Raw genomic sequence first — 24,120 nt, forward strand, 5'->3', positions numbered from 1 at the left:
TCCCGAGGCCTCTCTCCCGGACTTTAGGTGCCATCCTCGCCCTCTGTCCTCAGTTGGGCTTCCCTCTGGATGTGAGTCCCAATGGCCTCTTCTTATAATACCAATCGTATTGAATTAAAAACCACCCCAATGACTGCATTAACCTTAATTACTTCTGTCAAGACTTCATCTCCAGCCCTTACTGGTGTGGCTCAGGGGATTGAGTGTCAGCCTGTGAACCAAAGGGTAGAGGGTTCGATTGCTGGTCAGGGCACATACCTGCGTTGCAGGCCAGGTCCCCAGTAGGGGGGTGTGCAAGAGGCAACCACACACTGATGTTTCTCTTCCTCTCTTTCTTCTTCCCTTCCTCTCTCTCCAAAAACAAATAGATAAAAATCTTTGAAAAAAAGACTTTATCCTCAAATATAGTTACCAGGGGTTTGGCCTTCAACGTATGAATTCCAAGGGGACAGAACTCAGCCCACAACAATGAGGTGGTTTTCAGGCACAGACCTGGCTGAAGGAGAGGACAAACACAAATTTGTACTCCGATGAGTCAGAGAACACTGGTCCACCTCCCAGGACCTGGACTGTGCAGCTCTCTACTGGGGGCCACCGTGTGCCAGGCACTGTCCAGTACTTCACACAGCTAGTCAAGGACAGTCTTCCTTCCCTCTTAGGTGTCACGTCTCCTGGAGTGTTTGGAAAGGTGTGAGGGCAGAAAGAGATGGGCTGTCCTCACTGGTCCTGAGTTCCCTGTCTGACGATGTCTCCTTCCCTGGGTGCTCCTTTCTGCTCTGCCAGGGGCCTCTCCTCACCCCGCTGTTGACCATGACTTAGAGGAACCCAAGGGATGTGGTCCCTGTGGTGCAGCCTGGCTGCATTTTTCATATGCAGAGGGGGAGGTAACAACTGGGCGGATCGCAGCTCTTTTTGTGGCCCCATCCATTTCTGCACTCTGTAAAATCGCCAAATTGTTAAACGAGTTCTGTCTGTTGGGGTGCTTTTGATGACAAGTAAGATCAAACCTAACTCAAAGTGGTTTAAACAATAAGAGAAACTTACTGGTTCACATAAGTGAAAAGCCCAAAGGTGGTATGAACTTTAGGTAAGGGTTGATCCAGCAGTTCAACAAAGAACATGCTTTAAAAAAAATTGCAGTGTAATTAACATACAACATTATATTCACTTCAGGCATATAACATAATGATTCAATATGTGTATATTGCAAAGAATATGCTTTCCTTTCATCTTTTGTCCCTGTTTGTTTTTCTGTACTGGTTCCAAGCCAGGCTCTCTCTTCTTTGACTACCAGATGGCCAAAGATAAGCTCCTAAAATAAGCTGCATCAGTCCCATACAGCAAGAAGTTATCCTTCCCTATTTAGACAAGACGCCCTGAGCATCATTCTGATTTGAACCACTGTAGGTCACTTACGTATCTCTGAACCAGTCAGTGTACTAACTTAGAAAAGCAGGGCCCATTTCTGGACCTGGAGGGTGTTGGTAGAGTATCTTTCCCTCCCAAACCACAAGAATGGGCCACAAATGGAGACTGACGCAGATGGCTGGGGGTCAGCTTCGCACGTACTACACAGTTACCAGGTTGTGGTGGGGAAAACAAAACATAATGACAGCACGAAGGGGAAACTGAATGTAGACAAAATATGCCTTGTCCTATGATCCAGGGCAAAGTCTTTCAGGAATGCCCTCACTGGGTAGAATTATGGTCCCCAGGGCGAATCCATACCCTAATTCCTGAGACTGTGAATATGCTATCATATCCACAAATATCTTACGTTACATGGCAAAAGGGACTTTGCAGTTGTAATCAGCTGCCCTTAATATAGGATGATCTGGGTGGGTCCAATACAATCACATGAGCCTCTAAAAACAAGCAGAAGAGGTAGTCAGAGAATGCAAAACACAAGAAGGATTCGGTGCACCCTTGCTTGCTTGGAGATGGAGGAGGCCACATGAGAAAGAATGTAGATGGCCTCTAGGTGCTCCAGAGTGACCTGTGGCTGACAGTAAAGCAAGGGTGGGGACATTAATCCTACAGTGGCAGGGAACTGAATCCTGCCAACAGTCAGAGTGTGCTCACCCTCTCTATGTACCAGGCACTGCGTGATGTACCCTTTGCAAACACTATTTTGTTCAGTTCACATGGTGGCCCTCTGATGGACCAGGAAGCTTCTTACTGCAGAGGCAACTCAGGCTCAGAGAGGCCCAGCAATCTGTGCAAGGTCAGCCAGCCATGAAGCAGAGGAGCTGGGCTCCAAACTCGAGCCCGAACCATCACACCACCCACCCGCCCGGCAGGCAAAGTGGGCCTGGCAGCTTTCAGATATGACAGGGTCCTCCAGGAAAGTTAAAGAGCGTGCGTGACAACAGGTGAGTAGAGCATGGCTTTGCAGTGGGGACTAATGAAAAGCTAGACACATAAAAAATGTCATTTTTTTGCAACACTGTTATTGGCCTGCAGTAAGCAAAGTGCTGGGTTCACACTATGAAGGCTGAGTCGAGAATGGGGTTGGGGACAGCCCACCACCCCCAATCTATTAAATTCAAAACTGTGGGGGTGTCCCTGGTACCTCCTTTTCTAACAAGCTCCCAGGTAAGCTGTAGGTTCAATGACATGTAAGACATTGGCTGCTATGCATTGAATTGAGACTCCTAAAAACTCACATGTTGGAGTCCTAACGCCCGGTACCTCAGAATGGGACCTTCTTTGGAGATAGGGTTCTTACAGAAGTAATCAGGTTAAATATGATCATTAGAGTGAGCCACAATCCAACATGGCTGGCTGACCTTCTAAGAAGAGGAAATCTGGACACAAAGATGTGCACAGAGGGAAGACAACATGAAGAGACACAGAGAGCAGATGGCTGTCTGCAATCCAGGTCCTTTCCTCCCAGCCTTCTGAAGGAACCAACCCTGCTACACCTTGACCTTGGACTTAACTGCCTCTAGAACTGCGGGACAACAAATGTCTGTTGTTAAGCCACTTATTTTGTGCTCCTTTGTCTCGGAGGCCCTGAAAAACCAATGTAATGGCTGCACAGAGAGAAGGACATTTACGGTACACACATCTGCTGTAGGGCTGGGGTGGGACACACAGAATATTCCGAACCACAACTCAAAGATAGGAATAGTGTTCCGTTTTCCTGGGAGTGGGGGGGAGCTTCTCACAGAGTTCTTAGAGTGAAGTGATCTGAGAGCCTCAGAAAAGCCAGTGTCTGTTTTCTGGGGCAGGGAGGGAGAGCCAGAACAAAGGATCTGTCCTGGTGAGCTAAAAAAGTGGGAGGAAGAGAAGAGAAACTGATCCTGGCAGATAACAGTTTTTACTTGTTATTTGTTCTTAACTTCCTGGCTGATGCCATGGTGAGTGGGGGGGAGGGTGTCTCAACCGGCAGGAGTTTGAAAAATAGGACTCTGCTGGCATTCTGAGCAAGCATGTTCCTTTATGAAATAAATGATCCTCTAAAAGTCTCCCAGATGGGGGCGTCCACTGGTCCTCCAGGGTTCCAGGCCACTCACCCACTCTAGTGTCTCTGCATTCTTGGAATGGGGACAGGGCTGACGGGAAGTGATTCCAGCCAATTACTGGGCAGCCTCTCGTCTGTCCAAAGGGCATCAGAGGCCTTTGTCCCCACTAGAGTCCTTCAGGCATCATGTCCCTGGAAATCCTGTCCTTGCAAAAAGAAAGCAAATGGGGTTAGGGCAGGCGAACCCTGGATTTCCTGGGGGACTCAGGGCAGGGCCTGTAACCTCCACCGCAGCAGGTCAATACATGCATGTTGAGGACAGGCCCCAGGGGGGACATAGCTTCTCCGCTGAGTCCCCTCAGGCTTTGGGATGGCCATGGCTCCTCTGCTGTTTTCTATCTCATCCTCCCCAGCACTGAATTCTTTCCCTTTCAGCCTAAAAATTTCCCTGTTTACAATTAGCTTGAGCATTTGTAATGCATTCACAGCATGCCGTGCCTGGAGGGGATCTTCAAAATCAGCTGCCCTAATTTTATTGATAAGAAAAATTAAATTCAAAAAGAAGTTCAGGGCATTGCATCTGAGACAATTAATGACAGCATGTGGCAAGCACAGCCCGGGTCTCCTGCTCCTCTCCCAGGGATCTTTTTATAACACGGAAGCCAAATTCCAGTCTCACAAGGCCCTGGAGGGTGGCAAGGGTGTGGAGCAAGAGTTCCCTGATCAGGTTTGTTTTCACAACACAGCCGGGAGGCCCAACCCAGTCCAGCTCAGGACAGGAGCTTAAACTGTCCTTCTGCCTGAAATGCTCTGTACCCACCCTTGACACTGGGTCCACATCTTCTTCAGACCTTGTCTCAAACATCGTTTCCCCCCAAAAGCCATTCCCGATTTCACAGATGCCATTAGGACCTCATGGAAATGCTCTCTCCACACCCCGCTTCTCTCCTGCAGCACTTACCATTACAGTTGCATTCTTAGTGGGTTCAAGGCTTGTCTTTCATTAGCAGCTAAGCTTCACAAGGATGACAGCCACTTCTTTCTCAACCGGGTGTTCCCAGCACCTCACACAGCACCATACACACAACGGGCAGTTTATAGATGCGTGTTGATTGGATGGCTGAATTAGCAAATTAAGGACTCAGAAATTCTGCAATAAAGCAGCCTCTACTACTTTGCTTACATTTAGCATTTCCCAGACCTGTTGGACCATAGCACTACGACATGTGAGGACCAGACCTATCTGAGTAACAGAGACACGCTTTGGGGAATTCTGTGCCCCACTGCACACAGTCTGCCCCAAATAAGAGAGTTCCAATGCTCACTGTAGCCCTGACCCAGAGAGAACATTCCAGACACAGGCTACAACATGGATGATTCTTGAGGACATTATGCTCAGTGACACCAGCCAATCACAAAAAGACAAGTACTGTGTGATCCCACTTACCTGAAATACGTAAAGGAGTCAAATTCACGGAGATAGAAAGTAGGATGGTGGTTGCCAGGGGCTGGAGGGGGGACCGAGGGGAGCTGTTGTCTAGTGGGTACAGAGTTTTACTTGTGCAGTATGAAAAAGTTCTGGAGATCTGTTTCACAACAGTGTGAAAATACTTAACACCACTGGACTGTACATGTAAAAATGGTTAAGATGGTAAATTTTATGCTGTGTCTTTTACCACGACAATGATTTGCGTATAGAGAAAAAAAAAGATGGCTGAATTGAAAGTGTTTTGCAAACTGTAAAGACTATACACCCATAAGCCAGGTTTTAGGACAGACATATCCCCGGTCAGAGAACAGCACCTGCTACAGTAGGTGCTCAATAATATTCACTGACTCAGTGAAGAATCTTTCTTCTTCTTCTTCCAATGTTCTTCACATTGGAAGAAAAAAGGACATTAGAGTGGGGGAAAGAAACAGCAGAACTTCACCTGGTGGACAGATACAGGACTTTCGGAAACAGGACTCCTTGGTCACCCAAATCTGTGCCATCTGAAAGAAACGTCGTTCCCATGTAATTAGGTGTTGGGAGTAGAACTGACCGCTAACAGAGGGCCCTCCCCCCCCACTGTTCCTGCAGACAAGAGATCGTAAGTGGGATGGATACTCAGACCCCAAGGAAGAAAGGCAGGTGCTGGGCAGAGGGGGCTGCTCGTGCCAGCTCGTGCCAGCCCTGGGTGGCCCGGCTGCGCTGTGAACTGCGACGGGAAAGGCCCTCGGGAACATCTTAGGAAGGGCTCAGAACACAACCAGCATCCAAAGCCCCCCATCTTCTTTCCATCCGGACCCCTCCTTTGCCGCTGGTCAAACCCCGGGCACCCAGCACAGCTCAGGCAGGACAACCAGCACAACAGGGTTCCCCACCTCAAAGGGAAGCATTTGCTCTAGTGAGTACCTCCAGGCCCTCCCTCGGCTGCTCACCACCTGCTGGCGTCCCTTGGTACCGTTCCAAGTACACACAGGTCTTGTTTTCCATTTATGTGGAGGCATCTCTGGCATCACGATATTACAAACATCTCTTTATGTTTTCCTACCTGGTGAAAAGGCCCCTTAAGAATCACAAAACCCATGCTATCTTTGTTTACTTCTGCATGTTATTTCGGGCATGCACAGGCACCCAGCTGTTCTGGTGTCCCCTCAGCGGCACCTCTGAGAAGGCGCTACATGGAGGTGTCTGCATTTCCAGAACTCTGAGGTGCAAATGGACAGAAAATGCACCACACTTGTATGAAATCACCCAGAGCAAGAGTGGAATGTGCGTGAAGCCTAAGCCAGGAGGGAAGTCTTTTGAACTCCTACCCTTCTGAGTGTAAAAACAGCAGCTAAAGGAAGTCCTGGGAAGGCATGACAATCAAATAAAAGGCTGCCCCCATATCGACACATTTCTAACAATTTACAAATCGACATCCACAGCTCACTTCAAAGAATCTGCCAGACTCTAGCCACGCCTGAGGAAAAAGCAGCCCTGACAGTTAGAGGATGATAGTTGGGGTTCAGCATGGACTAAGGCTTCAGCACCCCATGTCTGCCCCTTAACCTTCCTGGACCTTCTTTACCATCACTCCCAATGTTCCTACGAGTCGTAGAAGGCATTACATGTCTGCTGTGGGATGCGGCAGAGGAAGAGTTTATGGGTGTCTTTTCTGGTTTACGGGTGTCTCCTGCTGGGTTTCCAGGGGGCACCTTAAGAGGGAGGAGGAAACCTGATGCTACAATAGGGGTCTGTGCCCCAGTATTTGAATGGTATATGCAGATATTTTCCTCTGACATGATGACACGTGACTGCATACGGGAAGTCTGGGAAGCCTCCTTGAGTGTCCCAGGCAGAGGGCCTCTAAGGCCAGACTTGGACCCACACCAGCTTCAGGCCCAAGTGGGAATAACAGCCCAAGAGCAAAACCCAACGGGAAACCTGGGCTGCATTCCCCACCCTCTATGCAAATTTGCATTAAACTTCACCCCAGTCCACAGGGGTGATGACTCTGCATCGCAGACATGTCCTAGACCAAGAAACACCTCTGAGGATGGGTGGAGTAGAAGCTGCTTTGGCCCCAAATAAAAAACTGTCCTTTCATAAACCGAGCTGGCATCGCAGGAAGTGGGAGGACTGAGGTCAAGCTGGCTCCCGGGAATAAGAAGAGACCGCTGTGCTCCAGGCACCACCGGCAAGCAGTCTGAGGGGCTGCCTTTGTGACAGACCTCCCCTCTGGGCCCTGCGCCCGCCCCAGCCACAGCAGGGCTGACTGCATGCCAGATACCAGTAGGAGTCAGAAAAAAAAAAAAAGACTGTTCAGGACCTCAACCCAAGCAACCTCACAGCAGAATGTCCGCTCCATCTTGACACAAAAGATGAGTCAAGGCCTCTGCCTGGCATGGCGTGTCCAATCTCAGAGAGAGAAAGGAGGCAGGAAGTGATGGACAAAAAAGGGAAAACACACAAGAATAACTTTTCTTTCTCCAACTGGTTTGGAAAGCGGGTGCTTGGAAGCAGCAAATAGTGACTGGGGAGAGAAGTAGTGAACAGCACCCAGCTTTAAAAAGGGGAAATTGCTGATCTCCGAGCCAGAAAAGGACCTGCTGAAACCAAGGGGTGTTACCATTTGCCGAGGAGACAGTCTGTAGGTCCTATGAGCGTGGAGAGAAGTCCAGGAGGAGTCACACAGAGGGGGTGGAGGATCAAAGCCAAAACCAAGTCAGGGCAGTTGAGGTGAGTCAAACTGGGGCTCAGCAGGGGCTTGGAAGGAGGCAGTCAGCCAAAAGCGAACAACAAGGTCCAGCTTCTCTCAGCAGGATGCCTGCACCCCATCCCACAAAGACAGAAAGTGCCCACTGGAGGAGCCAGCAGGGCACGACAAGGTCCTTGCACCAGACACTGCAATTCTCCTACAGACAGATTTTCCTTCTTCAGGGAAAGCTACCCCAGATGCCTAGCATGGGCATCGAAAGGCTAACACGCCTCCTTCCTTGTTCATGGGGATGCTGAGGATGCTGAGGATGCTGAGGATGCTGATGCCGATGCTGTGAGATGATGACCAGACAGGATGCCGTTCACTGGGAGGTGGACTTCTCAGTATGGTGGTGTAAAATGTGTTAGGGTCACTCATGTTGCAAAGGGCAGGATTTTCTTCATTTAGGGCTGAGTAATATGCTAAGTGGAATAAGCCGGACACAGAGGGACAAATACTACATGATGCCACTTAGATGTGACTCTAAAAGGGTCACCAAACTCAGCAGCAGAGCGGCATGGTGATTGCCATGGCTGGGAGGGGGAGGAAAATGAGGAGATGTCGGTCAGAGGACACAACGTTGAAAAGGTCCTAGAGGCCGACCACCCTCACAGCCAACACCACCGTACCGTGTAACTAAATTGTGCCGTGAGGGTAGACCTCATGCCAGGTGTCCCCTCGAGATGCCCTGTTCAGGATATCCGCAACAGTCTCACTCCGGTCTCTGCTGTCCAGATGTTTATTTATGTATTTACTTACTTATGGGAAACACCATTCTCCCGTCATTGTGATTCTTCCCAACTCTCGTTATCTGGCACAGCTTCCCGGGGTTTGGCGACAACCCGGACGAGAGGGATAAGTGGTTGGTCCCTCCACCCTTAGCTGGACTGGTGGGGCCTGCGGCGCAGTGACCTGGTCGGGTCGCCAGTGGCATTGCCAGTATACTCTACACATACAGTACACGTTACATTTCCTCTGTATGCCACAGAGCGGGAAAGGTCGGAGGCCCTGCCTGATGGCACATAACCTTTGTGTGTTGAGTCCATTGGGCTTTGCCTCTTAGCATTCACGGTTAACTCTAAAACCCTTCCCCTCTCAAACGCACTCAGCTCTCGCATAAGAAATGGGCCTGGGCCTTTAAGTCCTGAATGATGACCATTGGTTTAGACGTTATTTGACACTTACTCTACTGCTTTGTTGTCTCCGGGTTATTATTTCATGTTGTCCCTTTGCTGCAGCGCATACCTGTCCCCAAGGCAACAGAGACTCTAAGAGGAAGGAGCAGGCGACAGAGGGCAAACCTCTTAGTCTCCTCCTTTTATGGGGCCCCACCCTCCCAGAGCAGTGAGGTGTGTCTTTTGACTCGGAAGCCCTGCCCTTCCAAGCCCAGAGGCTGTCTCCAGGGGCACTGCAGCTAAACTTGATGGGCTGGTTTCCCAGAAGAAAATAAAAAGAGAGAAGCACTCCGGGTAATATCAAGAGATCAGGAAAGAGAAATAAGTCTCTGCATAGCAGAGGGCATTCAGTAGGAAGGGAACTGTTTTTAGGAAGCGCCAGTCCTGACTCACTCCCCTGACTGACAACGCGTGCTATTTGAGGTCAGTTGCTCATCCTTTCTGTGCCCCAGTTTCCTCTTCTGCAGCACAGATGCTCATCATACTACAGCATGTGTCGTGGAAATGGATGAATAATCAGGGCCCCCCACAGAGGGTGGATGCTGTGCAGTGCGAACTCAGGAGCTGTGCTGAATACTTATCGCTGGGAAGGGGGCAGACACGCTCAGATACTGGCTTTTGGTGTTGGCTGCAGAGATTGCTTCAAGGAGGGGCCTGTCCTGGAAGGACCTGCTTCTGACAGGAGAAACAGGCAGACAGAGCACAGTAGGTTTCTGTAATGCAGGAAAGGCCTCTCGCCCTTCCCTGCAAAGTTCCCTGGAGGGTGGGGAAGAAAAGTAATCCCTTCACTTGCTTTAGGCTGGCTTAAAATCCTAAAGTGATGTATTTGGAAGGGTCTTCACGCACCTTCTGGTTTCATGGTCTTTAAGTTTGAAGAAAAGGTTCTACTGATTTAAAACAAACAGCGAAGTTTTGGATAAGATGTGCTCAAATAAGAGCAGAGCTGTTGAGACTGATGGTGAGGTTGGGCTGTACTTGGGCGTCTCAACACCACCCTCTTGCCATCCACAGTCCAAAGGACCCTCCTCAGAGCCGCCAGGGTTTCTCTGATGACACAATTTGAAAACATCCTGACAGAGATTCTCTCCGTGACCAAACTCTACATGGCCCCTCCTAATTCTTTTTCAACCAGCTCTCAATTTGGGGACCTCCGTGTTCATCCCTGTCTTGTCCACTTTTAGCTGAAGAAACCCACTAAGCTGGTTGAGCTGCAGTCTCCAGCCTGCAGGTCTGATCGCCCTCCAGATCTCACCAGCCTCCATATCTGATCAGGTTCCTCAGCCTCCATCCTCCCCCAGGTGACGTCTGAGCACCTGGCCAGCCTTCAAGCAGGAATCCGGTCAGGGCAGTTTAGCCCAAACAGCCCCCCACCCCCACCCCGTCCCTGCTGTTTCTTCTTAGCAATCTTCCACCCCCAACCCCCACCTGCTCCTTCACTGTAAGTTCCCACGTGCCCATGCTGTATCTGGAGTTGAGCCCAGTTCTATACTGAGGCCTCTTTTCTCCTATTGCAATTGTCCTGAATAAAAGGTGCTTTTGCTGCTTTGCCTACTGTCCAGCTCTGATTTTTCTGTTACAGTCCCAATTAGCTTAACTCTCTCATCTGATAGATGAGCAGGCAAGTCTTGAGAGATGAGATCACTGGAACCTTGATGTCTCGATTCCAGGCCCAGCTCATTTCTCTCCCCACCACACCAACACTGATGGGAGCCACTGGTGAGGGTGTAAGGGACGTGGTAATGGCGGGGAGTCACGGCGGGAAGGCAGAGGGAGATGGGCAGAACGCGAAAAGATGGATCCAAGCAACACTGAAAGTAAAACAATGAAAAGCAAAACCAAGGGAACGTATCTGACCAAAAGAGGTCAGATGCAGTTCCTTCATCCCTTCATATGTAAAAGACAGTGCAGACAAAAAGAAACGAACCCCCCTGTGAGGTGGAGAGGAGATGATGCCCTGGCCGGGTGGCTCAGTTGGTTGGAGCGCTGTCTTGGAGCTCGAGCTCCGGAAGGTTGCAGTTTGATCCCCAGTCGGGGCACTTACAGGAGGCAACCAATCAGGATTGTCTCTCACATCAATGTTTCTCTCTCTCCCCCTTCCTTTTTCTAAAATCAATAAAAATATCCTTGGGTAAGGATTAAAAAAAACGAGAGGAGACGATGTCATGTATGAAAGAAAAGGGGCCCCACACTAACCTGACAAGCTCAGGGGAGGCCTGCACGGTGGCCTCACAACCCCAGAGGCCTAAAGTAACCACACAGGATGGTCTAAAAGTAAAACTTACTAAAAGCAATTCATGGCAGGTAGTCATATCCTACACCAGTATTTTTCCCTAACAAAGGTCAATCTTACCTTAATGAAGCCTATCTACTGTCCTTTCGCATCTATGATAACATACCTTTGGAATGTCAAGGTCACTTCTCTTTTCCCCAAACCCCTTGGACACAAGCTGAGACCACAAATCTCCTCACTGTTATTGTTATCATGTTAACTGTTGACTGTCAACTATTCCTTACCCACCTGTGTAAAAGAGGTATGTGTATTCATTTTACCCTTTATCCAATCCTAGAGGTTCCCCTTCACCCCGTTTTGCTTTCTCCTGCCTCCCTAACCTATCACCAGTGTGTCTCATGTAACCCCTGACGTCTCCCCTTTGATTCTAATGTATAAAATAAGGTGCTAAGCTGCCATTCTCTGGAGCATTTCTCAGTCCTGTTGAGATATTGCTTCTCTGCAACTGTTGTCAGTTTGGCTCAAATAAACTCACCAAAAAATCTGTACAGGTCTGTTTGTTACGTTGACGTATGTTATGTTTCGGTCCCTTGGGCGAGAAGAAACACCTCCTGTGTTACAAAGGGGCATAAATTACAGAGGTTGCCTGAAGACTGAAACAGGCATTTTGTAAACTGCTGTTTCTTAACAATTGTCTGATCTCAAATGTATAACATTTGGGTCCTTCTCTGGAGTTTTTGCTAATCAATCTGTGAATTATCTGGGATGGTTAACCAATAACGTTGTAGGATTCTCGATTTTCCTGTTCTACTCATCCCCATTTCTGCCACGTTCCCCTTAGTTGTTATAAATGCAGAGGCCTTTACAATACCTGAAAAACTGTCCTTTTACGAAGCTGTATATACATGTACAACATAAGGCATCCAGTGAGTATTGATATGGTTAAACAAATTCAACCATATCAATAGGTGATTTCTAAATTTGGTCCAAGTTCACACTCTTTCTCTTTAAGGCACCTGAGAGCAGAAAAAACAATGTTTCTGAAAGACAGTTTGGTAACAGGTCCCAGAGGCCATCAAATACGCTCACATCCTTCGATCCAGGAACGCTGCTTCTAGGGTTTCATCCTGGAGCAATATTAGAAAAGGGTGTTCACTGTGGTATCATTTATAGTATTAAAATTAGGAACAACTTAAATGTCTGTCAAGAGAGGTTGGCTAAATACATTATGGTAGAGCATGATACAATAGCATGATACTATTAAATTTACCCATAGGACACTATTTAGTGTCATGGAAGTATTTTTAATTTATTAGCAAGAAAAAGCAGGTTGTAAAACATTACACCCTATTACTCCAACTTAATACTGTATGTTATAAAATATATACATTTAGAAAATACGTGTAACTTAGAAAGAAACTGGGACATCTCTACTTCTCAAGCTCTAACAATAATTGGTTCAGCTCCTTTTTGCCAATTCCATGGATTGTGGAAGTTCAAAGCCTTCTCTAAGAGTCCTACGATTTCTAAGTAGGAGGGTGAGGAGGAAGACACTTATGCTATCATGACTACATCACATTGTCCCAGATGTGAAACTCAGCTCCATCTTCAATTTGTACAGAATACAATTACACACAGACACCCACACACACCGATACACACACACACCAGCACAAAGCACCTGAGAGGGAGGAGGGAGGGGTGGAGGACAAGAGAGGAGTTTCTATTTCACCTGGAAGCCACTTTAAATTGCACCCTCAAATCTTGCCAATGTACTCAGTTTATTCAAATCACATGTATCCAAATAAACAAACATGTAAATTTAAAACTGTAAAAAAAAAAGCACCAGATAGTGACCTCTTTCTGATCTCTATCAGGAAAGCAATAGTTTGACACATATAAGTCCAGGCAGTCAAATGCCCAAGGGAGCAATGTATGTGTTATTGTTGTGCAGACAGCTCTGGATTAATTGTAATTAATGCTTTACCCATTTAGACCAATAGTGAAGAAAAATCGATTCATCCCAGATGACAGATTTCTCAGAGCTTATTTCCATATAATGTCCCAACATTTGAAATGGAAAGGATTTCATTCAAAAACAGAAATAAATTCTGATTCAAACAAACTAATGAAAGAGACTTGCCACCAACACACGTGTTATAAAAGAATAGTGGTGCTTTCTCAGCACACGTAAGGTAGATCTTCAAAACACCACATATACTGTAAAAAAACAAAGTCAGAGGCTTTGATAGGGGATTGAAATCCCATTTTCTGTTCCCAACCTATGTTTCAGCATTTTCTTATCTAAATATCCATTTCTCCATGAAAGGGAAAAAAGCCGGGAAGGCAGCCCCGCCCCTGCACACAGCCTCAGTCTGCCTGGGCTGCCCTGACCAAAAGGGTACAGAGTTGGGGGCTCAGACAACAGAGGCTGTGTTCTCCCAGTTCCGGAGGCGGCAAGCGGGGTCGGGGCGCTGGCACGGCCAGGCCCTCAGAGAGGCTCTCTCGCTGCCTTCTCACTGTGTCCCGCCTGACAGAGAGAGCTCTGTCCTCTCTTCCACAGGGACCCCTCTCTCTCAAGAGGTCACCCAAACCTAATGACCTCCGAAAGTCCGAGTCTCCATATGCCGTCGCACTGGGGCCTAGGGCATCAACACAGGAATTTTGCAGGGTCACAGTTCCGCCCGCAGCACAACTCCCTGCCGCTCATCATTAGGATGAACCCACGGTGTCCACGTCACACACAGTCCACAACACAGCTGGGGCCCCGCACTCAGAGAAAGCAGCTGTTTTCTCGCCCTGTCCCTCTGACCAGGTGTAATCTGTGGATCTGACTTACGAACTCTCTTACTTTGCCCACTAAAATGTCCTTTACATTTCTCTTCTGTCATCCACAGATGGTCCATATAACCGGTGAGATACAATTCAAAAGGAGCCCCATCTCCTTTAAAATAGTTTAGAAATGACGCAAGTACTGCAGCCCCTATACTTTTGCTTGGTTAGAGCACCCCCTTGTGTTTCTAAAGGAAACTACCATTTAAATTCTTTGAAAAATCCCAATCATTTTGAATCAACCATCCATAGCCATTTGCTGTAGCTGAAGCATCGTGATGGCAGATACAAAGGTGATTAGAACATAGATATTGCCCTCAAGAAACTCACAGTTTAGTAAAGAAGATCAGACATGCAGAAAGCAATTTGAAAAGAGAGGCAGAAAGCAACAAATGCATTTAATTGCTCCAGAGAAAGTGCTATGGAAGGCTGGAAGAAGGCAAAATGAATTCCAGCTGGTGGTATCTTAAAGGCTTCATGGCAACACCCTGACCAATGTGACTCAGTTGGCTGGGCGTCGTTCCACAAAATAAAAGGTCACTGGGTCGATTCCTGGTCAGGACACATGCCTGGGTCGTAGGTGCTCTCTCACAGTGATGTTTCTCTCCCTCTCTTTCTCCTTCCTTTCCCCCTCTCTAAAAATAAATAAATAAATAGCCAATACTGCATTTAACATGGATGTTGGGTCTAATGTAGGGCCAGTCATTAACTGGTTTCCTTATGAAATCTTTTAACTAATGGTAACATAAAGCTATTAAAGCAGAAAATGCAGGAGGAATTATGAAAATAATAGCAAGGAGTTTTGTGTTGTGGGATCATGAATTGGTAAAGGGTAATGATGTGAATTAAGGTCAAACAAACTTAATGTCAACTGTAATTGAAATAAATTTTGAAATAAAAAAATTATGTTTTTAAAATTAAAAAAGGTCAAACAAATGTGGACTCCTCTGGGTGACACAGTGGGAGCCAAGAGAAGGTATTTGAGGAGAGAAGGTCACTTACTCTTTGGTTTGTTCAACAACTCTAGTGTGCCTCCCTGTGCCAGGCACCAGGCTTGGGGTACAGGGTAGTGAGAGAAACACACACAGGCCCTGCTATCACAGAGCTTACAGCAGGGAGAGATGATAAAGAAGTATTCAGGTGATTAAAGATTAGGATAATGCAGATGATGAAGAACAAGATCCTATGAGAATAATGAGGGGCTGGAAATTTAACTGAAATGTTAAATTTCAGTTAGAGTTGAGAGTGAGGGAAGTCCTCTTTGAGAAAATGAAGTTAGAACTGACATCTGAAGGACACATGAGAGATGGCCAGGTACAGGTTTGGGAAATGGACCTTTCGTGCCTGCATAAAGGCCTGAAGAAGAAAGAAGTTTCCTGACCTCAAGAGACTGGGGAAAGGCTGATGTGAGTGGAGGAAGGAGCAAGGGAGGGAGTGGCAAGAGGTGGCATGGAGGGAAATGGACACTAGCTCATGCTGACCTTACAAGTCATGGCAACGAGCCTGGATTTTAAGTGCCACAGAAGGCTGGGGAGCAACGTGACTGCGTCTACAAAATACAAGCATCACTCTGATGTTCAGAAGGGGACACAGGCAGCTCTGGGACGCCAGTTATGAGGCCTCTGCCAGGTAAGACAGTGGTGTCTGCACCAAGGCAGCTGTCTATGAAAACGGCGAGAAGGGCTCTGAGGAAGCTCATCTGGCCACAGGATGGATTACAAGGGGAAAGGCTAGAAGTGAGAGGGACACAGTAGGAGGCCACTGCCATTGTCTTAATGGGGCATAGGAGAGGAGAAGCATAAGAGAGGAGGGTGGGCAGTATGTAGTTTGGAACAACCTCACCCAAATTCCCAAGGTTGGGGAACCCCCAGTCTAGGGGAGAAGTAAGGGTAAGAAAGGTGTTCAGGGAAACATGAAAGCTTTGAGCCCGTGTAGGAATAAAAGAAAGATATGTGACCAAGTGAGGGGAGAAAATGGGTAGAGATTAGGACCTCCTAACTTCTGGGAAGGAGGACAATGATATCTGATTAGATATCATTGAGATAAGATATGAGTGAGAAATAAGGTGAGAACAGCGGCTGAATTAGATTGTGAGTCTCTGCACTTGGGGAATGGGAAACAAGACACACCTAAGAGAACAAAGCTGGGGGCGGGGGTGCAGTGGAAGGAACAGGAGGGTATTACTGTGGGGAGGGTGAGGAGCTTGGAAGAGAAAGACGACATAAAGGCATCCAGAGCCCAAGGTTGCTGCAGCTAAGAGAAACACAGAAATTCAAATGGAAGGCACTAACTCCCACCTACTTTGAAATTGAATTACATTACATCATATAAAAACAATAACAGCTCAAACAGATTGAAAATGAACATAAGACCTACAACCCTAAGAAGAAACAAGTAGGTGGTAAGCTCCTTAACACTAGTCTTGACGTTAAGTTTTTGGACTTGACATCAAAAGCAAAGGCAACAAAAGCAAAATGAATAAGTGGGACTATATTAAATGTAAAAGTTTCTAAATAGCAATGGAAACTATCAACAAAATGAATAGAAAACCTACCAAATGGAAGGAAATATTTGCAAATCATACATCTGATAAAGGGTTAACATCCAAAATACAGGGTCTAGCAGAAGTAAGGCCTGATTGAGTGTGGTTGGTAAGTTATGTTAATGTCTCACACGAGATGGACAGCAATTTGAACATTTCACCTAAAATATCACATGGTGTGCTTGAATGTGATGCTGTCATGTTACAGAATTACATGCTTATGATTTTGTAATAAAATAGGGCATGATTTGTGCTGGACCCTGTGTAAAAAGAATTCATATGACTCAATAGCAAAAAAACATCTGATTTAAAAAAGGGCAGAGGATCTGAATAGACACTGCTCCAAAGAAGATATCCAGATGGCCAACGGTGACCTGAAAAGGTGCTGAGCATCACAAGTAACCACAGTGAAATGAAAATCAAAACCATACTGAGATACCATGTCACACCCATTAGAATGGCTATTATCAAAAAGATAAAAAATAAGTATTGGCGAGTGTTGGAGAAAAAAGGTCTCTGGTGCACTGTTAGTGGGAATGGAAATTGGTTCAACAACTATGAAAAACAGTAACAAAAGTTCCTCAAAATTGAAAACAGAACTACCACATAATCTAGAAATTCCACCTCTGGATATCATGGTAGAGAAACAGAAGCACTAACTTAGAAAGACATAAGCACCCCATGCTCACTGCGGCATTCTTTACAGTAGCTCGAGGACAACTTCAGTGTTCATCAGCAGATGAATGAGTAACATGGTATGTACATGTGAGCGTGCGCACGTGCATGCTATTCAACCCTAAAAAAGAAGAAAATCCTGCCCTCTTTGAAAACACAGATGAGCCCTGAGATTATGCTAGGTGAAATAAGTCAGACAAACATACATGCACAATATGCTCTCACAGGTAAAATCTAAAAAACCATCAAAAAACACAATTGAACTCATAGATAGAGGAGAGATTGGTGGTTGCCAGGGGCAGCAGGTGGGAGGTGGGCAAAACTGGTGAAGGTGGTTGAAAGGTACAAACATCCAGTTATGAAATAAGTAAGTCCTGGGAATGTAATATACAGCAATAGTGACTATAGTTAATAACTCTGTCTTTATATTTGAAAGTTACTAAGGAAGAAATCTTAAAATTTTTCATCATATCCATAGCAGTGTTATTTACAATAGCCAAGATCTGGAAATAGCCCAAGTGCCCATCAGTAGATGGGAAGATAAAAAGATGTGGCACATTTACATAATAGAATACTATGCGGCTATAAAAAAAGAAGGAACTCTTGCCCTTTGCAGCAGTATAGATAGACCCAGAGGTTATTATGCTAACCAAATAAGCCAGTCAAAGAAATACAATTACCACATGATCTCACTTATATGTGGAATCTAAGGAACAAAAGAAACTGACAAACAAAATGGGACCAGAGTTATGGATAAATGGAAAACAATGACAGATCTCAGAGGGGAGGTTAGTTGGGGGACTGAAAGAGATTAACCAAAGAACACATATGCATATATGCATAACCCATGGACACAGACAACGTGGTGAAGGCTGGGGGTGGGGCTGCTTGGAGAGGGATAAAATGAGAGAAAATAGGGAATATCTGTAATAGTGTCAGCAATAACATTTTTTTAATTGTTTTCATCACAAGAAAAAAATTGAAACTGTGTGTCAATAAGTGTTAATTAGGCTTATTGTGGTGATCATTTTGCAATATACATAAATATCAAGTCATTATGTTGTAACTAATATGTTATAAGTCAATTACATTTAAAAAAAAGACCATTGTAATTTAGAGCCATTCAGCTCTGCACAGGACTTATTAGATGCACACAGACTTAGAAGGCTGCCGCACGGGGAACACTGACTCACATCATACTTTCTTAATGTTTTTCACTCTGTAAAGTGTCCAAAGCTTTCCTCCAGCATCACAGAAGTCAGCTCTAGCTTTTGTAAGCTCTGGCGGCCTTCACCCAGGCACAGAGGTAATTGCTAAGGTCATTAAACTACTAGTAAGCTAGCAACTACCAAGAACTAACCCATACCTCCCTCCCAGAAGCCAAGTAGGAAATCATGCCTTTTCCAGTCCAGCAAACTCTGTCATTCCCCTTCCCCACCTGCTGGCGCATGTGCACATACACCTAACACCACCATCACCATCGCAGACGCTGGCCTGCAGTGTCTGTGGCGTTATGGATGAGACATGAGACAAATTCACACAGACTACCAAGTCCTGTGGAGGAGAAGGGATGGCATGGCTACTCCCTCAAGTGGGGCGAGCACACTGACCCTTGCCTTGAAAAGGCTTTATTGGGTTTCAATTTGCACAGGGATACAGGTAAAGTTCATTAATCATTGTCAGTAGGGATCAAACAATAGACAACATACACAGAACTACGAGGGCCTATTCTGAGTCAGGGTCTGTTAGCTAAAGGGCTACAAAACTTTGGGAAACAAACTCATTTCCTGCTCAGACCCTTATCATTTGATTGAGAGCATTCTTAGCAAAGCCGGTTTCACAGGACACCACCACCACAGCTCTCTGCTGAGGCTCTCTGAAACACTGGGGCAATCGATCACTCCACATTCACAGTGGATTGTTCCATTTGGCTGAAGGTTACCCTGCTTGATTCCAGGATTTCCATTTCTCCTATAGTTTTCCTTTTCTCTTATAGAATTGAAGCAGAATGTAGCCTTCTCTCCCAGGGCTGGGATTATCATTGCTGGGAGGTGCGGTACAGATGCGGGAGGTGTGAGGACAGGAACCAGTGGGTTCCTGACCCTCTGGTGGGCCTGGCACTCGTTTCTCCTCACCAGGGGCCTGTGGTGTTGAGCTTCATGGCTCCGTGGCCTCTGCCTGGCTGTCTTTCTCTAGCGCCATTTAACGGATCAAACGTTTAACATTCACCTCCTAAATGACTCCTTGCCCTCTAGAAAGTCTCCATCAACGCCATTAAGAGGAGCCTTTAACTCCACAAGCTCATTCCAAACATCATCTATAGCCACAATGCATGAAACACACCCCTCTTCCTTGGCTTAGATCATTTTTCCATATCCTTTACCTAATATTACTGTCTTTGTTTGCATCTGACAAAACGCAAGAATTTGTGCTGAGGATAAAAGGAAGTAAACTTCATCCTGCACTGCCCCTGCCCCGTGTAGTTTCCAAGTGTTCTCCCGGAGTAAGGCATGGATGGGTCTTTCTGAAGGAGTTCCAGGTTCAGAAAAAGCATTTGGATATTGACTAGTGGATTATAAATAAAACATAAAATAAAACCAGGCATTGAAAAGCATCCGCAGCTGTGTGAAACAATGAAAGTCTGAAACATTTCAGGTTTTATGGCTGCTTGACCCTCTTATGACTTTTTGGGGGGGAGGAGAGGGGGGACAAATGTGGGGAAGATGAAGGTGAAGCTCATTCTGGAGAGTCAGCCACATGCCAGAGGATCTCCGTGGAAAGTAAGCCCTGTATCTTTCACATTGTATCTTTGAACTGTGTCTTCACATGCCTGTCTTAGAAGGGCCTGAAATCAATAAGAAGTTCAAAAACCTTTCCATATGCAGCTAAAAATCTGCCCTTACTTTTCTTTCTCTGCACCCTGAGGAGTTCTGAAACTTCCTTCATTCCTACATCAAGCCTGAGACACCAGGCTCCCTAGAACTGTCGTTTATTCTGCATTATGTCTGAAACATTCTGCCAGGCATCTGTGGGTCTTTAAAGGAAATGTGAAAAGTAGCAAAGACACATCTGTACGGCAAAGACATGTGGCACAGGGAAGGAGCACATAAATCAAAGGCGGAGAGAAGCCTGCTAGCAACCTAGAAATCAAATTGTGTCAGGGAGAAGGCCCACGTGCAAAAATAGATTAGAAGAGCACTGAGCGAGGGAGAAGAAAGACGAGCAGCCCCTGCTAAAATTAATGAGAGGCAGAGGGAGCCTGGAGAAAAAGCCTGAATGAAACGAGTCTTGCACTGCTGAAGGCTGGACAAGCATTTCAGCAAGTGATATCGACTCCTGCTCGAAAAATGCATGGCCGTCCATCTCCACTTTGCTCTTTGTGTGTCCTGCTACTCTCAAGACGCAGCTACAGGCTCTGGAAGAAATGAGGGGAGGAAGGAGACATGAAAGGAAGAGCAGGTGTAGGAATGTAGATGAGCATGGAAACCACCATCACAGCACCATCCTTCAGGTGACCTCCGGTGCCCGACCCCAGCTTTGTGACCACTGTGCTGAGTGTGAGCAGGGCTGCCTCACAAGTACCTTCAGATGCATCCATAAAGCACCATGTGCAGGCGCCAGCACAGAGGGGGGCTTCTTAAAGAGTAGCTGTTACTGTTATTAAATAAAATGTAAAAGCAGGTGAGCGTTGTATCTAAAACATTTCTTGTTCACCTGTGACTTCCAGGCCCTAGTTCCTTCTTTTTCTCAAAACTCCATATTCCAATTCTCTCATCTACTCCAACTCCTGTGTTGGAATAAAGCAGTCCCTTCACTGGCCCAAAAGTTCTTCTTAAAAAATTAATACATATCTAATACATTTAACAAAAGCAAACATGAACAAGAAAAAATTGTCAGAAAGCTCCATTTACCATCCAGCCTCTTCCCTTGCCAATAACAATACCTGAGATGTAAGTTTGAGCCTCTCTAGACTAGAATCCCAGAAAAGCAGGTGGCTTTGACAAATGACTTCAACGATGTGATTCTGCACCATCTAGAATGTTACCACTCTCAGTAACTGAGCACCCCAAAAGCCATTGCCCAAACGATAAATTATTTCCTTCCACAGACTGCCATGAGCACCAGAAATTGAAGGGTCAACTAGATTTATCAAAAACCTCATTAAAATCCAGGAGTTTTGAATTTTTATTTGCTGTCATAGATTGTTCCCTACACTGTCACAGACAACTGTACTCACCAAAGTTCAAACGCCAAAAGGGAAAACCCCAGAGTGTGTCTTTTTTAAAGCCCAGGTATTAGTCTCCAAGAGCTCTAAGTAGCCTCTGCGTGTGAGATCTGGAGCAGAGCCATGCCCCAGCCACCCTCTGGGCAACATCCCTCTGTCTGGACTCCACTGTTCCCCATCGTTCTCACGGGGGAGACGAGCCTGTCCCAGTGAGCCCACAAGAGAGTACTATCTATCAATACTTTGCACTAATCTTATTATGAAGGTGAGAAACGTCCTCTGGTGTTGGACTCTGAACCATGATGGTGATCATTCTGATCAGACCTTTTGATCCTGTATGACCTGCAGCCTCAGGTAGCGTGTTCTGCCTCTTCTGCAGCACTTGACATGGTTTAGAAGGTGAATATAAATCCCAGGGCAGACACTCAGGTGTCCTAGAAATTTAACTTCATTTTATTTATGAGCTTAACTTCTATTTCAAACCCTCATTCTGCCTGATGGCAGAAACTTAACCTAAGCCAATGTGGAGTTCTATCTCCAATCCCTGAGTAATAATAACTATGAGCTAGTTTATAGCACCAGGCCCTGTGCTTAGGTGGTATGCTAGTCATTAGATAATCATTGCTCAAAAAAATGCCAGCTCTCTTCTTCCAAACATATGGGAGTGTTATACTTCCTCATACCCCAAAAGTGTGTCCACATGACTTGCCTTGACAAATGAAATGTGGCATTTCCAGAAGGAAGATTGCCAGTTCATACTTCTCCATACTTCTTCCTTTTTAAAAAAATTCCTCTGCCATAGAAACAGCCAACTTTCCAAACACAGGCTGCTCCATCAGGCCCCTGGGTGAGGACCATGCTGGCCTAGCACAGAGCTTTCAGCTGATTGGCAGTAGGCCAATAGTGTGAGTAAGAAATGAGGCTTTGTTGTCGGGCCACTTATACTTGTTTTGTTACTTCATCATACTTCAGCCTACCTGCAGGTGATGGCATCCATCCAAGGTGTCCTCATTCCCACTTTGCCTTCAACCTGTCAATCTGCACTGGCTGAGTCATCTTCCATTCCACACCTCAAAGCCTCCTCAAATTCAGATGTCTCTCAGCTGTTTGCGATGCCCTGCTAGAAGACAGGGACCAATCTGTTGTCACAGCATCACACTGGGCCATGTGAAATTCTGGCAGAAGTTCAGACCTATCTGCCCAGGCATGGGCTCCCTGGAGTCTCATGATTCCCTTGAGGTTCTAACAAGGAAAATGAGCAAGCCTGCCTCCACCCAAGCTGAGGCTTCCCACCATCTCCACTTCTTCGGGAGGCTTTGGTCCACCCATTTCCTAAATCCTACAACAGTTGCCCTCTCCTAGCTTCTCCTACAGGGCCTCCTTGCCCTATCACTGCCCCCAAACCTGGGGGACTTTAATCTGGTGTTGGGCAAAAAGCCTTGTTCCGACTTACCAGTGCCACCCCCACCCAATCTGTTATATCTATTTGGAGTTTCTTCAACCCCTATCTGCTGGGAATTTACAACTCAGAAGCCAAGAATTGTCCCCTGTTTGTCTCTGAATTCTGTCAGACCCCTTTTTCCCCTGGAGACAATGAATGAGAATACCCCAGCTACCTGAATGGAGTGAGGACCAAGGAAATGAAGTAGTGGTGGTGCTATCAACTGATATTCCAGAATATCCTTCTGTACATGTGTTCTGTCCAATTATGAAGCTCAGAATTAAAGAGAGCCTCACTCAGAGGAACCCAATGTGTGACTATTTTAAGCCACTGTGCAATCTCAAGGGATTCATTTTCGTATGCTCTTAGGGGTGTCCAACCTTTTGGCATCTGTGGGCCACACTGGAAGAAGAGTTGTCTTCAGCCACACATTAACTACATTGTGACACATAATCACAAAACAAATCTCATAATGTTTTAATTAAATTTACGATTTTGTGTTGGTCTGCATTCATAGCCACCCTGGGCCAAGTGTGGACTGCGGGCCATGCCTGCTGCACAGCTTCTAGTGTAAAAAGTGTGGAGGGTCTCGGGCATGGTGTCTCCCCCAGAGACTATAAGATCATTGAAGACAAAGACCATATCTTCTAAGTGTCCTGTAAATAACCAGACTTTCAGAATTTAACAAATACAGGAAGCAGTTAACTAACAACTGAAAATGAGAACACGCTCACCGTACTTAAGCTTTTAACTGCAGGATATGCCCTTTCTCATGGCAGCCACTTAGACCCTGAAAAGGGCCTATCATTCCCTCCCTGGAGCATTTGAAAAACCCAAGAGATAAATGTAGATCCCAGGGCTTCTTGAAAGGAGGGTAGAAAGCATTCAAAAGTCAATGTCTGAGTGGGAAACCCCTCGTGTCCTGAGCTGTGATCATCTTCTAGGCCTGGGCAGTTTTCTGTGGGTGAGGTGAAATAACAAAGAGGCCTCCAGAAATCACACCACTCACTACCTGATAACATTCATTTTTCTAATCTAGGCTAACTTACCACATTCTTGGAGTTGGTGCAGAAAGAAACAAACCAACTCACTCCTCGCCTCTTTCTATCGCTTGATCTGGCCAAGCTAAGGCAAACAAACCGTGGAGAGCGCCTGCGGGTTTCGAGTCGCGCCCTCTCCCTAGGCTCCACCCCTCAGCGTTTCGGGCGCGGTGTGCCAGTGGCTGGGGGTCAAGGTGAGGGCGGGGTTCAGGGCGGTGCAGGGGAGCAGAGGTGAACGCCGCGGGGGGCGGGGCCTCTGGGGCGGGCC

The 24,120-nt window shown here is 46.4% G+C and overlaps 1 long non-coding RNA gene across 1 annotated transcript; it reads right to left on the reverse strand.

The window, feature by feature from the left end:
• Nucleotides 1-3,597: 3,597 nt before the first annotated feature.
• On the reverse strand, nt 3,598-22,485 carry LOC119048026 (uncharacterized). The gene is made up of 3 exons (XR_005082243.2): nt 22,349-22,485; nt 4,428-4,586; nt 3,598-3,667 (listed from the first exon to the last, which is right to left on the reverse strand). It is a non-coding gene; the product is annotated as an uncharacterized LOC119048026 (long non-coding RNA).
• Between the last annotated feature and the right edge of the window lie 1,635 nt (nt 22,486-24,120).

This window comes from Artibeus jamaicensis, unplaced genomic scaffold (assembly GCF_021234435.1).
Source record: "Artibeus jamaicensis isolate MK-2021 breed Jamaican fruit bat unplaced genomic scaffold, CSHL_Jam_final contig_426, whole genome shotgun sequence".
NCBI classification, from domain to species: domain Eukaryota; kingdom Metazoa; phylum Chordata; class Mammalia; order Chiroptera; family Phyllostomidae; genus Artibeus; species Artibeus jamaicensis.